The sequence below is a fragment of the Lissotriton helveticus genome, chromosome 10 (assembly GCF_964261635.1).
Source record: "Lissotriton helveticus chromosome 10, aLisHel1.1, whole genome shotgun sequence".
Taxonomy (NCBI): Eukaryota; Metazoa; Chordata; class Amphibia; order Caudata; family Salamandridae; genus Lissotriton; species Lissotriton helveticus.
Genome location: NC_136071.1, coordinates 985,585,615 through 985,607,162, shown reverse-complemented (window position 1 = coordinate 985,607,162; position 21,548 = coordinate 985,585,615). Strand labels below are relative to the sequence as shown.

Here is a 21,548-nt window from a genome sequence, read left to right as displayed (position 1 = left end):
GGTCAGACTGATTTGCATATGGCAATGTCGGAACTGGGGTGGCAGAGTGGGCTAAAGAACGGTGATGGATTAAACCCAGATATGTTGACTGGGTGTGAGTGTTTGATTGGTTCAGATGCTCCGTCCATCACCACCCCCTTTTGTACCACTTTGTTCGCCATAAGTTGGCAGGGTATGCTCAGGCATGAGTCCCTTGCTCACTTTGCCACTGGATTCAAGCAAGCCGGGCTGAAGACGGCTGAAATGCCAGAAATCGGTCCCCGAAAGCTTGTTTCCGGTCCAGGGAAGGCATGGCTTGGCAGTTCGGGCTGGACTGTTCCCATGAGGCACAGGGCCAGACTGATTTGCATATGGCAATGTCTGAACTGGGGTGGCAGAGTGGGCTAAAGAACGGTGATGGATTAAACCCAGATATGTTGACTGGGTGTGAGTGTTTGATTGGTTCAGATGCTCCGTCCATCACCACCCCCTTTTGTACCACTGTTGACAGTATACAACGGACAGTGTGTCCCTGTGTCACGCAGGGGGGCGGAGGTTTGGGGGTGTCACAATAGTACCCTTCTCCAGCTAGAGGAAAATCGCATATGCTGGAGGCTTTTACATCTTCCACCAACTGCCTCCTGTCATATTATGGACGTGGTGCGAGATCATCAATAAATGGCAGACAGGGTTCAGTTAGCCCTACTTTTCTCGTGAGTCAGCTTGTGGGCTAATCGACATGCATAACTCTGTAGAGACATCATCCTGGACTGTCTTGGCCTGGATAAATGGGCCCTATTCCCTGGTTAAACTACATCTCATGCATATTTCAGGAGCTGGAGTTGACTTCTCTTTTTCTGTCTGTGAAGAGTATTAAAAAAAGTTGATAAATCACTGGTCAAGAGACATTTCTGGGAATTCTGTGAAGCCAGAAGGTTGCAATCTGAGTTAACGAGAAACTCAGTGCAGGTTTTTTAGAGATACATTACTAGCACAAAGCATGTCTTTTATCTGACACTTATCCTCACTCGTGGGAGAGGAATCTCCTTTTCCGCTTTAGGGCTAGTATGGGGTGGCAGCTCATGAGCACAGAATGCCACAAATGCCAGAAACCGGTCCCCGGAAGCTTGTTTCCGGTCCAGGGAAGACATGGCTTGGCAGTTCGGGCTGGACTGTTCCCATGAGGCACAGGGTCAGACTGATTTGCATATGGCAATGTCTGAACTGGGGTGGCAGAGTGGGCTAAAGAACGGTGATGGATTAAACCCAGATCTGTTGACTGGGTGTGAGTGTTTGATTGGTTCAGATGTTCCGTCCATCACCACCCCCTTTTGTACCACTTTGTTCGCCATAAGTTGGCAGAGTATGCTCAGACGTGAGTCCCTTGCTCACTTTGCCACTGGACTCAAGCAAGCTGGGCTGAAGACGGCTGAAATGCCAGAAACCGGTCCTCGGAAGCTTGTTTCCGGTCCAGGGAAGGCATGGTTTGGCAGTTCGGGCTGGACTGTTCCCATGAGGCACAGGGTCAGACTGATTTGCATATGGCAATGTCGGAACTGGGGTGGCAGAGTGGGCTAAAGAACGGTGATGGATTAAACCCAGATATGTTGACTGGGTGTGAGTGTTTGATTGGTTCAGATGCTCCGTCCATCACCACCCCCTTTTGTACCACTTTGTTCGCCATAAGTTGGCAGGGTATGCTCAGGCATGAGTCCCTTGCTCACTTTGCCACTGGATTCAAGCAAGCCGGGCTGAAGACGGCTGAAATGCCAGAAACCGGTCCCCGGAAGCTTGTTTCCGGTCCAGGGAAGGCATGGCTTGGCAGTTCGGGCTGGACTGTTCCCATGAGGCACAGGGTCAGACTGATTTGCATATGGCAATGTCTGAACTGGGGTGGCAGAGTGGGCTAAAGAACGGTGATGAATTAAACCCAGATATGTTGACTGGGTGTGAGTGTTTGATTGGTTCAGATGCTCCGTCCATCACCACCCCCTTTTGTACCACTGTTGACAGTATACAACGGACAGTGTGTCCCTGTGTCACGCAGGGGGGCGGAGGTTTGGGGCTGTCACAATAGTACCCTTCTCCAGCTAGAGGAAAACCGCATATGCTGGAGGCTTTTACATCTTCCACCAACTACCTCCTGTCATATTATGGACGTGGTGCGAGATCATCAATCTATGGCAGACAGGGTTCAGTTAGCCCCACTTTTCTTGTGGGTCAGCGTGTGGGCTAATCGACATGCATAACTCTGTAGAGACATCATCCTGGACTGTCTTGGCCTGGATAAATGGGCCCTATTCCCTGGTTAAACTACATCTCATGCATATTTCAGGAGCCGGAGTTGACTTCTCTTTTTCTGTCTCTGAAGAGTATTAAAAAAAGTTGATAAATCACTGGTCAAGAGACATTTCTGGGAATTCTGTGAAGCCAGAAGGTTGCAATCTGAGTTAACGAGAAACTCAGTGCAGGTTTTTTAGAGATACCTTACTAGCACAGAGCATGTCTTTTATCTGACACTTAGCCTCACTCGTTGGAGAGGTATCTCCTTTTCCGCTTTAGGGCTAGTACGGCGTGGCAGCTCATGAGCACAGGTAACTCAACTGATATCCTGTGGGGACATATTTTAACCTGTTCCTTTGATGGGGTTTCTGAGCAATCATGATTATATATCATGTTTGTCTGCAACTTTTTTAGTTATTGTAGACTTTTGCTCAAACCTCTTTTAAAATCAGTGGGGCATCGCAAACGAGGAGAGGCCTTATGGTATGCTATTATCTTAAAGCTGCAGTTAGAATCAGGAAAATCATGGAGGGTCCACTCTGTTGAAGTAATGTTTATCTGTTTGTTGATTTTTAAATCCTGTATTTTACACTTCCTTCTATTGGTTTTAATATGTTTTATCCATTTTATCTGGCACTTTGCACTTTATACAAATGTTGATTAATGTTTGATTGTTTTGTGTCTCTTATGGTCATAAATTGTCCGAATAAAGATTAATCAAATGGAATCAAACTCACATTAGCTGTACAAGATGCACTATTCCAAATGCATGTATGTAGTATATGTCTAGAGTGAACTTTGACAAAGGTGTGACCAATTCTTTATTCTTTGAGACACATTTATGCCAATTTAGTTGTGGACAAACGAAGTTAATGTTATTGTTTCTGCTATTACATTCATTCTAAAAACCTTTAATTTGAATAATTCGTTGTTGAATTGTGCTCAGTTGGATATCAGTTTACATTTTAGGCATTTTGGTATTGGCTTTTAACTTGTGATGTTGCTCCAGTAGATAAAACATTTGAGTGTCAACTACTGTGAAGTTGATGGAGCGAGATAGAAAACAAAATTTTGTTTAAACTCGCAAAGTCACATTTCCATAACATGAATAATAATATTAATGATTTGTGATATGTTATGCTAATACAACTTAGATTAAACTTTACACGTGGGGGGACTAACATATGTGCTCATAAACGTGCATAAATGTTGCATCTTTTTGTTCGTGCAAAATAATAAAATAAATTATTGTTTTCGTTTTTATCATTACTAACTGCTGCAAACTTAAAAGAAGCATGTGCTTGTTTTGCTTTTCCTTGTCTGTGTGATGTCATTTCTACTATTCTAGGTGCATATGGGTCTCATGAAAAAACGGAGACTGGTAAATATAAACGCTGCTTTATTTGTTTGCAATGGCTAGGTAACATTTGATTAATCGGGTGGGTTAATTAATTAGTGAAACTTGGGGTGGATACAGAATCTACATTATTTCTTACATTAATACTTTTCTTGTGTTTGTTTTATATTAGAAATCATAAGTTGCCTGCTTTTGGGCCTAGTCATTTGAACCGCAGAAAAAGAGCTGACATATAATTCTGCAGAAAGTCACGAGACGCCCATTCTGAATTAAAGCGTTTATTGAAGCTGCATTCACAAAGCAAAAACTGATGAGCTGACATCATTCTGTCGGACATGGCCAAGGTCGAAAGTGAACATTTTGTCAGTCCTTAACTTGGCATCCGCGGAAGTATAATGAAAGTCAATGGACGCTGCGAGAATGACTTAATACATTTGTTGCGACATGAGGAAGCTTCTGGCTTCACGTGGAAGGAACAATGGTCTCTATGAAATATGATTTTATGGAACTTTTTGAGAATTGGGTGACATGTCACTTGTCACTCTCAGCCAATGGGACGTCGAGGATTTCTGAAAACTTTCCTTTGCTAGTTTAGTTAGCGTAGAAAGGTATAAAAAGTCATGCCCTTAGGGTTGGGCTGGCTGCTGCTTTCTGACTTTCCGATGAGGGCGAAGTGCTGCTGGACTTTGCGTGGAGCACGTAAGAATCCTCAAAGAACTTTACTTTAATTTCTATCTATTTAGCTTATTTAGGGACTTAGGTTTTAGAAATGCTAAACTTTAAATATTCACTTTGAATTTTGATTCATTTGCTTAAATTGTATTTTCTCTTAATTCTTTACTATCATGCTTACTTTATTGCTAATAAAATTCATTTATAAAACCTCCAAATTATATACCATAATTTAGTAAATAAAATCTTACTTTTGACAAACAAGCTGGTCTTGGTTATTCAGAAGTGTAGGTTACTATTAGCTAGATCACGTCGCCTATGGTGGTCGTTTAAATGGTTGGGTTTTATTCTAATGACAATATTCTTTCGGCAAATGTATAAATATGTATATAGTTTGTAGATAATGTGTATAAAGATTTATTCTGACCACCTGATTCAGTAGGCCCAAAATATATCAGGTTCATAAATGGGTCCATATTTAGTATAGAATTTTGTTTATAGGTTATGAAGTTGGGTAGCGTTGTTTATGATATATTTTCTATAGCCCGCTGGATCAATTCTCTGGTAGCAGAAATTGATGGTTGCTAAGAGGTAACCAAGGTAATATGTTGGTTGCTAAGGGTTGCGTTATGGTATGGAAATAGGATCGATGTTCTAACACATGTTAAGTTCGTTTTTCGTGCCTATCTGTAAGCTATACCGGTATAGATTGTGTGGCGAGAAATTAGTCACGCAAGCCATCTGTTCTGTTTGTAGTGATATCGCCGAGTATCACAAGAGGTATCGCCGTGTACCATAGTGTTGTCGCCGAGCAGCACAGTTTTAGGGCTAGGTCTGAATCTTGTATAGTGAGGGTTTTCTAAGAAATTAAAGCAGCATGAGAATAGGGACAAAGCGCCTTCCATAAAACTCACTGTGATGAGAGTATTAGTTATATCCGAGCTTGAGTGAAGGGTAAAATTAACGTCGGTGCATGATTATCTATAAACAGGTTAGAGTCCTGTACGGATACATGTTTCATATCTATAAACAGGTGAGAGCCCTGTACGGATAACGTCGTTATTTTGCTAACGGTGCATGATAACTATAAACAGGTGAGAGTCCTGTACGGATTTCATGTGTGTTTGAAATTAGGGAATTTTCCGTGTAAAAGTGCGAGTTTGAATTGTATTTTATGTTCAAGTGGAACTCTTAGAACTTTCACTTCGCGGTGGGTTCAGAGCAAAGCGAGTTCATAATTATACGTGTTAGAAGGGTGGGGTAAGGTTACTCTACTGACAATTGAATATTATCCTTAGTGTGAATAGCGCCGTCTATTCCGAAGTGTGGATACTTGAATGTATGTAAACTATCCTAAATAGTGAAACAAACAGATGTTGTCTTTATAGTCATCGTTAAGAATTAATTTACACTGAAAAGTGTTCTTAAAATGGCGCTGTGAAAAGATTTTGTGAAGGAGGGGTAAGCGCAAGGAGTGAGAAACGAGAAACCGCAGCTGCTGTGTACGTCACAGAGCCGCGCTGGGATTGGGTGACCTACGTCACAAGCTGTATTCTGATTGGCTCTTGAGTCTCTGACAGCCTGTGAGCTGATTGGTAGTTCGGAAAAACTCCAAATTTATTGGTTGAGCAGAAAAGTGACGTAGCTCAACTGTTATTGGCTTGTTGGTGTGTTTCGCGCACGGATTGGTTGTTTTACGGAACATCCCGGAAATATTTTACGAACGATTTTGTGAATTAGATTTAACTTTAAAAATGAGTTATCATTTTAAACATGTTGAGAAAAAGTCAACATTATTTCAGAAATTTAAGAATTTATTTTCACCTGACAAGAAAATCGAAACGCGAGGTGGTAAACTACTTCATAAGTATAAAACACCTGCAGCGTATATGGAAGGTGAATACGGATATCATACTGTCTTATGGTTCGATAATTGGAAACGTTATACTAAAAATGACGGTGTTTTAACTTGGCCTGATGAAGGTTCATTTAATGTAAGAGTCTTAAGAAATTTACGAGAGAAAATGAATGCTCTTGTTCCTAAACCGAGACCAACTCAATTTGAAGCTTTAGTTGAGTGGGAAGATGAAATGTGTCAGTTACAAAGAGAAGCTAGTGGAATTAAAAGACCTTCTAAAAATCCATCTTGGAAAAGAGAAACTCATGAAGATAGATTGCGAATGTGGAGACAGGGAAATATGAGTGAAGGATTGTATTTAATTCATGAAATGGTAATGGGTACTCCTACAGGGAAATCTATGGAAAGTGAATCTGAGGATGCAGTTATGGAAGAAATATATACAACTGCTAGAAAGAATCAGCCTAATCAGCCTTTGAGACCTCCTAGATCATGGTCTACTCCGGTGGTTTCTACTGAAACTTCACCGAGTGCACCTCCAATTAGTGAAGCTCCTAAACTTTATCCAAATAATTGTGAAATCACTGAAACTCCTAGAAGATCAGAATTTGAGAATGTTCGAAATGAAGGTAGACATTTTACAATGACTCCAAGAGCAAGGGAACCTCCAAAAGATTATACAAGAGAGACAAGAAATGTTGAAGATGTTGATTATAATGAATATATAAGATCAAAGGAAGAATTAATAAAAAGAATGACAAAAGGCATGGAAGCTGTCACAGTTCCAGTAACGATTGGTCCTGTTCAACCCGTATTTGAGCAAAGAGAAACAAACAAAACTGGATTAACTATTCCTTTAAATACAGAAATTCAAAAGGCTGCTGAAAGATTTTATTCAGATTTATCTGAAATAAACACTTCTAAATCGAGAATGCCTGATTTAACCTTTAATGAGGATTTATCTCCAAAAACACCAATGGGTGCTGTATCAGATATAGGGAGTCCTGAAGTCAGGGTAACCACACCAAAACTTGACGTGGCCAAATTAAAAGCGAATATCGAAGAATTAATAATTGGAACAATTGGTCCAGATAGTTTAAATTACTATCGAGATGATGAACTACTGTTCATTTGCAAAAGCATTCAGTGGAAAACGAAAAACAAATATGATCAACTAGAGGATCTAGCAGCAGAACTTGAAATCGATATGAGTAAACAAAAGAATTTTGCAAAACATTACAGATTAGACTTTTCAGAAAGTGACATTGAGAGTTTAAACTCAATGGGAAGAATAGTTCATATTAAAGATTTGATTGTCTATATCAAAAAGCTAGGAGAACTGAATAAATGGAGAGTAAAATGGACGAAAAAGAAGGAAGATGAAAGATTGGATAAATTGTCAAAACAATTTCCAATGAGAGAAGTTGCAGGTGGAGGATATGTTCATATCCCGTGGTCGAGACAAGATATTCTGTTATTTACAAATGATTTTCCAAAATTGAGGGAAAAACCAGTTGAGTGGTACAGGCAAGTTGATAGATTTATCAAAGTGTCAAAAGTTCTGTGGATTGATTTAGATGGATTTTTTGACATTGTTGTTCCATCTGATCTTTGGACAGAATGCAAAATATCGATTAGTTGGCCAAAAGCAGAACCTGAGCGAATTAAAGAAACAGGTGCCCCAAATCCAATTGTAATGGACTTCTATGAAAAAGTAATTGTTTGGATGAAAAACAAAATTCCACCCAAAGAAGTTGATTGGGTTAAAATAGAAAGAACAGAGCAGGAAACAAAAGAATCAGTTCATTCCTTTTATGAAAGACTACTGTTAATTTTTAAACAATACAGTGGTTATGAAAAATTAGATGAAAAAGACATGAGTCATTTTGTCTATAGATTTGTTTATGGATTAAAACCTGAAATTGGAGAAATGATCAGAACTAGTATTGTCGGATGGCAATCACTATCTGTAGATGATATTCTAAGAAAAGCAAAGTATTGCAGTGATGAAATAGAAGTAAAACAGAAGAAGCTGAAGGAGAAAGCCATGTGGGCTCAGGTAAAGGTGGCTGAGCAACAGATTGCCAGCATGGGTAATAAGAACACTAATTTTGTTCAAACTGGAAATACAAATCAGATACAAGGAAAGTTTAAAAGTAATAATTTCCCAAAGAAATTTAGCCCAAAGATTGAGGAGTTAAAGCAAAGATTACCTTGTTTTAATTGTGGCGAAATTGGACATTGGAGGGACGAGTGTCCTCATCCTCCTAAAAACTTAAAGAATCCCTTATTGAATCCACAGATGCAGAATGGTGTTGACCTGCAGCGACAGCTACAGATGCAACAGGGGTTAAACGAATTTAATATTCAGCGACAGTTACAGCAACAGCAACAACAACAGGTGAATAATCGTCAAGACCAATTACCACAACCACCTTTTCCGAATTGTGGGGGAGTTCAAAAATATAATCCAAACGTGGGATTTCAGGGAAGTGAACAGGTAATAAAACCACAAAAACAGCAAAAGCAGCAAAGGGTTCAAATGCAAAATGTTTCACAACAATTTCTATTAACAGAAAGTCAAGACAGCGATTCTGATGGTTATTGCTGACGGTGCCCGAGAGAGGAGGAAGAGTGTGTTGTTGGAGCCACTCTTGAGGTTGACCAGTCTGGTCCTTATGTAAACGGGAAAGTTAATGATGTAGACATCACTTTTCTAGTGGACACTGGTGCTACCCGTTCTACTGTTAGATCAGTGGAAATTGAAAACCTACCTCTCTCAGGGGATACCATCCAAGTTGTCGGAGTAAGTAATCAACAAATTAAAACTGACTTAACTGATCCAGTACCAGTTGAAATTGGAAACTACAAAGATAAACACAGATTTGTGGTTTGTAATAGTAGTCCAGTAAATCTATTAGGCAGAGACATCCTATGTAAAATGAATTGTAGAATATATTGTTCTCCTGATGGAGTTGAGTTACAAACAATGGAGGAAGATGGTTTATACAGAATGACAATGATGATGATAGAAGCAGAAGAAACAAAATTGTTTCCTACATTTGAAGAAAAAGATCTACCTGAAGAACTCAAAGGAACAGTGAAATCTGAAATATGGGATTTTACTGGAAATGAAATGGGTCTGATGAAAAATGTAGATCCAGTAAAGATTACATTGAAACAAGGAATAGAATTTCCAAACACTCCACAGTATAAAATGAAAACAGAAACAATTGAAGGTATTACACCTATAATTGAAAAATTAATCAAGCAAGGTGTATTAAAGGAAATGAAGAGTAGCTCTTGTAATTCACCAATTATGGGAGTTAAAAAGTCTAATGGAACATTTAGAATCATACAAGATTTGAGAAAGGTTAATCAAATTGTCGTTCCATGTTGTCCTGTGGTTCCAAATCCAGCAGTAATTCTATTTCAGATTCCACATGATGCTGAATGGTATACAGTCATTGACCTTTGCAATGCATTCTTTACTGTTCCCTTACATCCAGACAGTTATGAAATATTTGCTTTCAGATTCCAAGGTAAGACCCTTGGATGGACAAGAATCCCTCAGGGCTATACAGAAAGTCCTTCAATCTTTAACGAACTGTTAAAAAGATCATTAGAAGACCTAGATTTACCAGGTAGGTCTACGCTAGTGCAGTATATTGATGATTTGCTGATAGCTGCAAAGACAAGAGAAAATTGTGTAACAGACACAATAATTCTGTTAAATCGCCTTGCAGAAGAAGGACATAAAGTGTCCCCAGCAAAACTACAGTTTTGCAAACAAGAAGTAAAATATCTTGGTCACAGAATTGCAAAGGGAAAAAGACAAGTAACAATAGAGAGAATAAAAATGATTCAAGCAATGTTACCACCGAGAACACAAAGACAGGTCAGAATGTTCTTGGGAATGGTAGGTTACTGTCGACAATGGATAAGTGGATTTTCAGTAATTGCAAAACCACTACAAAGACTGACCAAATCAGATGTAAAAGATCCAATTATTCTAAATGATGCTGAGATGGAATCTTTTGAAAACCTGAAAAAGAGCTTATGCCAAGCTCCTGCTTTAGGCATGCCAAATTATGAGAAAGATTTTGAACTGTATTGCAGTGAAAGAGAAGGATGTGCATTATCTGTGTTAATTCAGAGACATGGAAATTTAAAGAAACCTATTGCATACTTCTCTGCAGTTCTTGATCCAATTGCAAAAGCATTACCAGGTTGTTTAAAAGCAGTTGCAGCTACAAGTATCAGCCTTGAACAAAGTGAAGGAATCATTATGGGATTTCCTGTGAAAGTTTTTGTGCCTCATTCAGTTGAAATATTATTGACAAGAGGTAAGACTCAACATCTAACAAGTAGCAGATTGACAAAATATGAGAAAATCATACTGGGAGCAGATAATGTTTCGATTTCAAGATGTTTGAATCTGAATCCTTCTACATTACTGCCTGATTCTGAAATTGTTGATGACATTGAGACAGAACATGAATGTTTAGATGTCATGGAATTCTGCACTAAACCAAGAAAAGACATCAAAGACAGACCTTTGTCTGAATCGGATTTTGTCTACTTTGTAGATGGCTCATGTTTAAGATCCGAAGGAGGTGTCTTGAAAGCTTCATACTCAGTTTGTACAGTCGTAGATGTTGAAGAAGCATCATGTCTTGAAGGAGTCCGTTCAGCACAAGTGGCTGAATTGATTGCTTTAATTCGTGCATGTGAAATATCAAAAGATATAAGAGTTACCATCATTACTGATAGTCAGTATGGGTACGGAGTTGTGCATGATTATGGACAACTCTGGTCACAGAGAGGATACATGACATCAACAGGATCACCAATTAAAAATGCAGTTTTCATTAGAAGATTAATTGAAGCAATACAATTACCAAAAGAAATTGCCATTGTCAAATGTGCAGCGCACACTAGAGGAACTGATTATATTTCCAAGGGAAATGCCTTCGCAGACGAAACAGCAAAGTACTGCGCAAGGAAAAATTATTCTTACAATCGGGAGAGGAGTAAAGAAACTGATTCAAATTCATTAATGCTAACAACTGTTGTAGAGACATGGCATGAGATTAGAGATTTACAAAACGAAGCAGAAGATGATGAAAAAGACTTGTGGTTAAGATCAGATTGTAGACCACGTGAAGAAGATGGAGTGTGGGTTTACAAAGATGGCAGAGTAGTTTTACCAAATTGTTTGATTGCTGATATGGCCAGATTATATCATGGTCCAGCACATCTAGGAAGAGATTCTATGGTCAGACTTTTCAGAGAAACATGGTTCAATACCAAGTTTAGAACTATTGCTGAATCTTTTTGTCAAAGGTGTTTGTCATGCCAACAAATGAATCCAAACAGAAAATCAGTGGTGGGGACAGGAATAATTGGTCGAGAAGGTGGTCCCTTTACCAGGTTACAAATGGATTTCATTGAAATGCCCTTACACAATTGTTTGAAATATGTACTTGTAATTGTTTGCTTATTCTCAAGATGGGTAGAGGCTTTCCCTACACGACATTGTGATTCAATTACAGTAGCAAAACTAATGCTAAGAGAAATCATCCCAAGGTACGGTTTTCCAGTCACTATTGAGAGTGATGGAGGAAGCCATTTTGATAACAAACTGATGAAATTAATTTGCGAAGCTTTGAGCATTGAGCAGAAAATACACTGTGCATACAGACCAGAGGCATCAGGTGTAGTTGAACAAATAAATGGAACAATCAAAAACAGAATTGGAAAAATGTGTCTTGAAACAGGAATTAAGTGGACAGATGCTCTTCCACTTGTTTTGATGTCAATAAGAAGTACACCAGATAAAAAGACAGGTTTGAGTCCTCATGAAATTTTAATAGGAAGAGTTATGAGGCAAGCTTTTGTACCTGTAGGTAAACTGTTGAGCATAAATGACAGTGCAATTTTGGATTACTGTAAAAGGTTATCTGATATGGTAACTTCTGTGTCTAATCAGGTGGGAACTGAAGCACAATCAAATGAAAAGGTTTTGACTCATGATCTGAGACCTGGCGATTGGGTCAGAACGAAAGTACATCGGAGGAGGAATTGTCTAGCTCCTAGATGGCAAAAACCTAGGCAGATAATCTTGATCACTACTAATGCTGTAAAGTGCAGAGGATTGAAACGCTGGATTCATCCTAGTCATACTATTCCAGTACCAACTCCTGAGAGTTCTGATGTTGAAAGTGACACCACAGATGATTCTGATTCTGAGGCAGAAGACAAAACAGAAGGTGAAATAATTCCAGATTCTGAAGATCGACAAGAAAGTCGACATCTGGAAACTGTGCCTGTGAATGGAAATGTAACAAGAAAAGACTTAGAAATCATTGAAATAGATTCTGAAGGTGAAGAGAATCTGTTAAAAGGAAAGATAACTGAGGATTCGGTTGTCTCCATTGAAGACAGAGAAGCTGAACAAAAGGAAGTTTCAGACCAGGAGAGTATCGAAAGGCAGAGAACAAACTCTGAAGTAAGGAATAAATATCCAAAATCTGGGAAGTTAGAGGTAATTGAAGAAGAGGAAGAGAACGAATTACCGAGTACCAGTGATGGAAGACAAAGTGAAGTTCCTGAAGGAGTGAAATTGCCGAATAGAGAAGTTCCTGAGTCAATTGAAATTTCAGACTACGAAACTGAAGAAAGTGACGTGGAAAGTGAAAGTGAAAAGAGAAAGAAAAGGACTTGGAAGTCAGAATCAAATAATTCTGAACCAAAGAAGAAGTACGTGAGAAAAGCAGACTACTGGCCTGGTGGAAGATTGAGAGTCAGATTGATCAAAAAGCCAATAGAACAAGTTGAAGAAATCAGTAGTCAAAAGAGTCCTGGAAAAGAAGTTGGAGTTGGAAGAAAAATTGAAGTGATATCAAGAAAAGGGAAGAGGATAATAAGACCAAATCAAAAATACAAGTCTCCTGAGTGGACTTACTTAGTAATTCCACCTGTTATTGACATATATGATAGTAGTGAAGAAGAAAACGAAATCCAAGAAATTAGTGACAATGATTGAAGTACAGAAATATTAAATTGGCAAAAGGCTGAAGAAATCTTGTTAGTTGACACAAGGTCGAAAAAATAAACTGTTTTTAGTTAAAAGAAACTTATGTATGACATAAGGTCGAAGAAATCTTGTTTAGGGTTTTAAGAGAAAGAAAAATATATTTTAAAAGGGGGGTGTAAATATAAATTTAGAAAATTTAAAATTTATTTTTATTTCTGAGGCTAAATTTAACCAAAAATGCCTTATGTTAAGGAGAACACTTCAAAATGTTCTGTTTTTAAAAGATGCTGTAAGATGACTCTGGTATGTCTGCTCATTTTAGTTCTGCTCTGGTTGGTTCTAGCTGTGATTATCCCTTTAGAAATGAATAGAGAATTACACAAAGTTAATTTAACAAGCAAAGCTCTGGTTAGCCAAACTAAACATAGTGCATCTGCAAAAGTTATTGATCATCAGCCTAACATTCATCAAGATAAATCAATAGGTGATTTTTCAAGTAATACATTCACAAAGCTTTTGAGTGAATATGTCAAGGTAATGGATGCAAAAGACTGTTATGTCTGTGTTAAGTTACCTGCTTCTGTTTCTGAGGGAGTAACATATAATATGCTTCCTCTCACTTATGCTGTAACATGTAGTGTATTAACTAGTTTATTTTATCAAACTGGACGTTTAGAATATTACTATTCAAATTATGATGAGATTTTTGCTAATGTTAAGATTGATAATGCTTTAAATAAACATAAGAAAGCAAAACAAATGAGAGAATATTTCCTTGTTACTAACGAACTCACATATGAGTATGCTTACAAGAATAATCTAACATGTAAATTAAGTGCTGAAGGAAAGAAATTTTTGAATATGGTTGAAGAGAGAAGAGCAATTTATAAGAGGAATGAATTAGTCAAGCAGACTAAAACTGCTTTCTGGCAGAAAGAGGATGAGAAGTTAAATGGTAAAATGCTTGAAAATATTGCAATTCACATAGACAAACCTGTTAGTGGAAAACTTTGCATTAGAAGAGATAACACACTTTTTGATAATTATTTTGTAGGTGCAAGTAACTGTGAAGATACTTATCAGATTATGGGAGGTTGGGGATTTAAAGGTGGAAAAGATCCTATCTTTCCTGGGATTTATTTTGTTTGTGGTGACAAAGCCTACTACAACCTTCCAGACCATTGGTATGGAACTTGTTATGTGGGAATTGTTTTTCCTAAAGTGTTTCATGTTGACAGAGATTCAGAAGGATTGTTTAAAATTCATAATTATGTAAATAGAGCTAAAAGAGAAACTTTTACTGAAGTTCTGGGAGATATTTTTCAAGCTGTAATTCCTTTTGTTGGTATAACCCTAAATGCAGGGAGAATCAGAAAATTGTCCACTATAGTTGATAGATTATCAACTGACACTGCTGATGGATTTCAATTAGTGAATGTTGAAGTTATTGCAATTAGATCTATGGTAATTCAAGACCGTCTTGCTTTAGACATACTCCTAGCAAAAGAGGGAGGAGTCTGTGGCATTTTACATGTTCAACATTGCTGTACATATATACCTGACGAAAGTAAAAATATTGAAATGTATATTAAGAATATTACACAAATGCATTCAGAGATAATTCCTTTAGAAGAAGAAGATTTTACAGGGAAACTTTCAAAAAGGTTTCAAGCAATTAAAAACTGGTTTCATAATATCGGAAGTTCAATTCTTGGCAAGATTCTGGCACCTTTGATTGTAATAGTATTCATTTTTGTTTTGACCAAATTAGGTTGTTTGTTACATAAAAGAAAGAAACAGTTGAAAGAAAAGAAAAGAATCTATAAACTCAGAAAAGAAGAAGAAAGGGAGATCGAATTACAGGAATTACATAGAGAGCGTCATGTTAATTGCAAAGATTATGCAGAAACAGACTTTTAGGTTTACTGATACAAATGAATTTGAATCGATTTCTTAAAAATTTAATTTACCAAAATTTTGAGTGCTGGTGTGGTGATTTGTTAATCACCAGATGAGGGAGTTGATGGAGCGAGATAGAAAACAAAATTTTGTTTAAACTCGCAAAGTCACATTTCCATAACATGAATAATAATATTAATGATTTGTGATATGTTATGCTAATACAACTTAGATTAAACTTTACACGTGGGGGGACTAACATATGTGCTCATAAACGTGCATAAATGTTGCATCTTTTTGTTCGTGCAAAATAATAAAATAAATTATTGTTTTCGTTTTTATCATTACTAACTGCTGCAAACTTAAAAGAAGCATGTGCTTGTTTTGCTTTTCCTTGTCTGTGTGATGTCATTTCTACTATTCTAGGTGCATATGGGTCTCATGAAAAAACGGAGACTGGTAAATATAAACGCTGCTTTATTTGTTTGCAATGGCTAGGTAACATTTGATTAATCGGGTGGGTTAATTAATTAGTGAAACTTGGGGTGGATACAGAATCTACATTATTTCTTACATTAATACTTTTCTTGTGTTTGTTTTATATTAGAAATCATAAGTTGCCTGCTTTTGGGCCTAGTCATTTGAACCGCAGAAAAAGAGCTGACATATAATTCTGCAGAAAGTCACGAGACGCCCATTCTGAATTAAAGCGTTTATTGAAGCTGCATTCACAAAGCAAAAACTGATGAGCTGACATCATTCTGTCGGACATGGCCAAGGTCGAAAGTGAACATTTTGTCAGTCCTTAACTTGGCATCCGCGGAAGTATAATGAAAGTCAATGGACGCTGCGAGAATGACTTAATACATTTGTTGCGACATGAGGAAGCTTCTGGCTTCACGTGGAAGGAACAATGGTCTCTATGAAATATGATTTTATGGAACTTTTTGAGAATTGGGTGACATGTCACTTGTCACTCTCAGCCAATGGGACGTCGAGGATTTCTGAAAACTTTCCTTTGCTAGTTTAGTTAGCGTAGAAAGGTATAAAAAGTCATGCCCTTAGGGTTGGGCTGGCTGCTGCTTTCTGACTTTCCGATGAGGGCGAAGTGCTGCTGGACTTTGCGTGGAGCACGTAAGAATCCTCAAAGAACTTTACTTTAATTTCTATCTATTTAGCTTATTTAGGGACTTAGGTTTTAGAAATGCTAAACTTTAAATATTCACTTTGAATTTTGATTCATTTGCTTAAATTGTATTTTCTCTTAATTCTTTACTATCATGCTTACTTTATTGCTAATAAAATTCATTTATAAAACCTCCAAATTATATACCATAATTTAGTAAATAAAATCTTACTTTTGACAAACAAGCTGGTCTTGGTTATTCAGAAGTGTAGGTTACTATTAGCTAGATCACGTCGCCTATGGTGGTCGTTTAAATGGTTGGGTTTTATTCTAATGACAATATTCTTTCGGCAAATGTATAAATATGTATATAGTTTGTAGATAATGTGTATAAAGATTTATTCTGACCACCTGATTCAGTAGGCCCAAAATATATCAGGTTCATAAATGGGTCCATATTTAGTATAGAATTTTGTTTATAGGTTATGAAGTTGGGTAGCGTTGTTTATGATATATTTTCTATAGCCCGCTGGATCAATGTCACAAGGGAACATGCCTGCTGTCGTCTGCTGCACTATGTCTTAGCAGATCCTATCCACAGTGACATTCCCTCTTCCTTGCCGCTGTCCTTTACTTATGTAGAGGTCCACCCTCCCTGGCTGCCACATCCATAGCAGACAATAAACACCCTATATTTATTGTACTATCTTCCCTTCTAAAGGAGCCAATAAAAAAGGGCATCCTACCCTTAAGGTATCCCGCATTTCTTTTCATTCCAAACATTAGATCTTTGTAGAGCTGTCTATATATATATGGATCGCACAGCTTCATTTCATTGCTGTAACATTCTTTTTGTGATTTTTCGCTGAGTCTTCTTAGAAGTTTCACTAGTGGCTTGGCTGCTTCCTGTGCCGACGCACAAGGGGTCGTGATCAATGAAATTTGATTGGAAGCAACTTGGGCTGCTTCTTGATTGTTGTGACCCACTTCTTCTTGAATTTGTGTATCCAGGGCTAATTATGGTACAATCAAATGTCTCAAAGTTGATTGTTTGGTGCTTTTGTCATTTAAAATGCATTCTGCTTTAATGTAAAGAACTCCATTTTCTTGTGCAATTGTGAAGCTGAAGTAAAGGCTTGGATAAGTCCTTATCAGTAAAGGACAGAGGAGAGAAAGAAGGATGAAGAGGTAATGTCTAGATTAATTACTGATTATCTCACAATCCATTCCTTCTTCCTTGTTTGAAGTCTTTTATTACCATTTTTACCATCCTCCTAAATCTTTGTGCGAAGCTTCAATAAGTATGGTAAGCAGGAAAAATGATGTGAAGGGTCTCTTTTATGAGCTCCCTTACAACAAAAGAGAATTAAACAAATATATAAGGATTCTATAGCATACCATGGAAGTGGTTTTGAAGGAGATAGGCCTCCTCATAAGTAAAGGCCTGGGACAAAGAAGAAGGAATCAGAGTAATGAGATTGTCAGTAAGTAATCTAGATATTTCTGATCCTTAAAGTAATTTTACAATCAAAAGTGTCTATGTTTGCTTCTCTTAGTTATTCACAAAAGGTGACCTAGCAGTCATAAATCAATTGTTGCTGTATATTCAAGCCCTACATTAGTGTGATATTAGCTGAAAGAAAATCACAATCAGTGGGTGATGAGTGGGAAATTAAAGGCATATTTTGGCTTCTATCTTTGTAAATGAACAAACAATTCAGTGTGTAAACATTTACAAACTTCCCTCTGATTAGTACCCTTGTCCAAGAGTTTATCACACAAAGGTATGACAGCTTCTATATACAGGATTGCATTTCGAAAATAACCTTTTTAGGACAAATCCACACTGGCATACTTTCAATTCGGCAGTAATACCTTTGCCATAGGGTGAGGAATCTACTAGGTGTAATAAATGCCTCCTATTTCAAGTGTCTGCCCCCAGAATGAGACATAACATGCAGCTCTGGTATTTATTTGACCAATATCTGTATGTTTTGCCTTATTTTCTGGCTATTTTGCCTACATATTGTGAGTTTTTTCCTAGCTAATTATGTCATGGGAAAACTTAGGGTGTGATTATTATCATATAACTTCTGATCCTGACCCCTAAGCAAATTCCAATTTTAAAGGGGGTCTAAAGTGTACACCCTGACTCATATAACAAAGCCAAACTTTTTCATATTAGCTAAGATATTGTTCCACAAATCCATTTGCAGCACATCTTTATCCTGCGCGTGCAACTTTTAAACCTTTCCAAAGTTTATAAACTATGCAACATTTTGAAGAAAACTTCAAGGAGTGTGGAAGAAAAAAATTGCCATTTTTAACACCCCTGTGCACAATGTACTCATCCTAGTAGAGCTGTATTGGCTCCCTCTGGAGCCATGTCTCTCATTAAGATGTAGCGTGGTCTGCCAGCATCCAACATTAAATGGACTTTCATATTTGATAATTCTCAATTTCGAATGAGAAGATAATATGATAACCCGACACAACAGAGGCTGTCCAAGAAAGGAGATAGCATTCAACTTATTTGCTATCTGAACTGCCAACTACTCTTTTACATTTCACAAAGCCCAATACCCTCATTCTAAAATGAATATATTTTACAGTGATCTGGAATCTAGATTCGAGTGTGATAACACTTTTAAAAACCCCTTCTAAGAAAACATGTATGGAAAACGAGGCACTTTTGGCGTAGAGTCATGCATACACCTTCTAAAAGTTAACTCTTCACCCCTCATCTGGGGGATATTTTGTGAGGCATTTGACATCGACCATTGTGCACAGAAAGTGTAAAAAACTGGAAAAACTACTTTGTCTGCAAAAAAATAATTCTTGTAATTCTTAAGTAGAATTAAAAAAAGATGAGGAAAAATTACTTGCTTTTGATCAAAATGTTTGGTTCCCCTATCATGCAAATGCATCATAATAGACCAGGGCACACGTTAGCAGTCTCCTCACAATTTTTACAGTGGTGACATGTGTTCCACTTAATTTGTGGCCGATTAAGCCTGGTGGGAATTTGTGGTGCCACCTTCTGCCCCATCACTACTGCAGCTCTCAAATACAATTAATGTATGCCATAGCATAACCTGCAATGCTGCATCAAAGTGTTAATCCCCCAAACACACAAACCCCCCACACAAACACACTCACAAGCCATCTTCACCATGGCAGCATCTTCCATACCTTTTCCCAGGACAGAAGTATCTTTGGACCTTTTAACTGCAGACTGAACTGCCACAATTCTCTCTTTCATCCCTTACCAAGGTTGGAATGTGAGGTGCGACTGCATTTGATACAACTTAAAACTCTTAAGCAGGAAACAAACTCTGTAGTATCCATGTACTAACTGTAAAAATATCCTTTACTCAGTGAAAACAGTAGTTTTTAAAAGGATTCCCAAATTCAAACATTCTCCCTTTGAGTCTTTTCTATGCTCCATTACTTTTTTACATAAGGAGAAAATGTATTTAATTCACAAAACGTGACACTGAAATCAAAAGTGTTTTCGCATTTCAAGGTGATTACCTTATGTGTTGTTTTTAAAGGCTGCACCTGTAGCCAAGAGGCCGGTTCAGTGAGGTGATAAAGCATGCACATGATAGCAAATCATATGCATTTTCTGACTTTATATAGGATCACTGATATACATCCAAATATTAATGCTAACCGCGTACGAGTCTGGCTTCTTGAGCAATGTTTGCAATACAGCTATGAGCAGCTACGTGAGATGGGGATGGGTGGATGGTAGTTACGCGGAACTTTATCGGATCACATGAGAATTTGCCAAAAGGGTTCAAGAATAGTGTGTACATCCGCAAGGGGTATTTCAGCAAGTATTTTGGCACGGAAGAATTACTAAGAAGAATTAAACGTCATAAGCATGATCAAAGATATTATGAAAAAATATTACTCATGACACGAAGGTCACAGAATTGCCAATATCACCTCCTTTTGTAAATAATATATATTAGAAAACAAAATCTGTATGATTATGCGCTTTCTTACATTGCACAGCTGTCTAATGGAGTTTCAACACATATGTCTATGTCTCTCCTAAGGTGAACTGATCTTGTTTAACAGAGATGTGTCATTTTGTTTGTTGTTTGTGTGCACCCAGGAATTCTAGGAAAGCATGAAAAAATGGAGAGCTAAAAACGTGCGTATTTGACAGAAGTCACATGAGCGCCTACTTTTCCAGTGTTTATACAACACACACCACAGGCACACCCCACTTGAGGTGACCTTCTGAGGAGCAGACCATTGATTTCATCGCAGGCAGCCAATCAAAGATTGCAAAATCAAAGGTATGTCTCGGTCAAATGATTGCTTTCTTCAACGTCTTTAAACGGGGGGTGTGCGTTTTGTACTGGCTTTTTTGGTAATCAGTGTTTCGTCCCCTGGACTACAAGACTGTAAATGTTGTGTGAGCGCGGGATTGTGATTGTGTGTGCAGAGTGCAGACACACGCTCGTGTGCTGCTCCGGCTCTTCTCTGGGTGCCTGGCCTCACAGGGTTTCCTCTGTGAGTTTCACGCTCTATTTGTGCTTCCTCCTCACGGGAATACACAGTCGAGTACGATAATGTTTTAGCGGCAAAATGCAGGTTAACAGACCTCTCCGCATTGCTACCATTAGCACAAACCTTAAAGGGTTGGAATTCCGTCACAGGCAGGGCACAAATCCTAAAAAAAGAAGTGGGGGGACTAACCTAGTTAGGCAGCATGCAAGTGACACGCGGCACGCGACATCCGAGCACGCAACATTACCGCACGCAAAATCACGGCGCTTGACATCACAGCGCACATGAGATCACACATGGCATCACAGGAATTGACATCATGGAAAGTAGCATCACAAGCCACGACTTTACAGGAAGTGGCATCACAAGAAGTGACATCAGCTCTAAATCCCTCACATGTATGTTTAGCAGGTCTATCATGTGTATGTTTGAGCGCATTACGAGGATAATAGCACAGTGAACTGTGGAAGATGATACACGACTTACACACTTTGCAATCCCCCACTTTTATGAACTATATCCTGTACATTAATTTACCAACTTATATCATCTATTGTACAAGTAATATGCATGTGTTGATGAAAAGCGCTCTGACACTGCATTGGTATGAGTAGGGCTTCGCAAGAAAAAATAGCGGTACTTAAATTATTTCAACGCCTCAGGGGAAGTAAGCTCCATATAAATGCAATTTGCTTTGTTTAATTACTTGGAAAGGCCAAAACGTGATATTCTTACAGTGCATGCCTATCTCCTAAACAGGGACTGTGTGAAGTGCAACAAGGTGTGAGCCTTTGTTTCCCATCCGTTT

The 21,548-nt window shown here is 38.0% G+C and overlaps 1 long non-coding RNA gene across 1 annotated transcript in view; it reads left to right on the top strand.

Moving 5' to 3' along the window:
- LOC144785579 (uncharacterized) overlaps window positions 1-20,520 on the top strand; it is a 465,667-nt gene extending 445,147 nt beyond the window's left edge. Inside the window, exon 3 of the long non-coding RNA XR_013601972.1 lies at window positions 20,340-20,520. This is a non-coding gene — a long non-coding RNA (uncharacterized LOC144785579). The remainder of the gene's footprint in view (window positions 1-20,339) is intronic.
- Window positions 20,521-21,548: the final 1,028 nt, after the last annotated feature.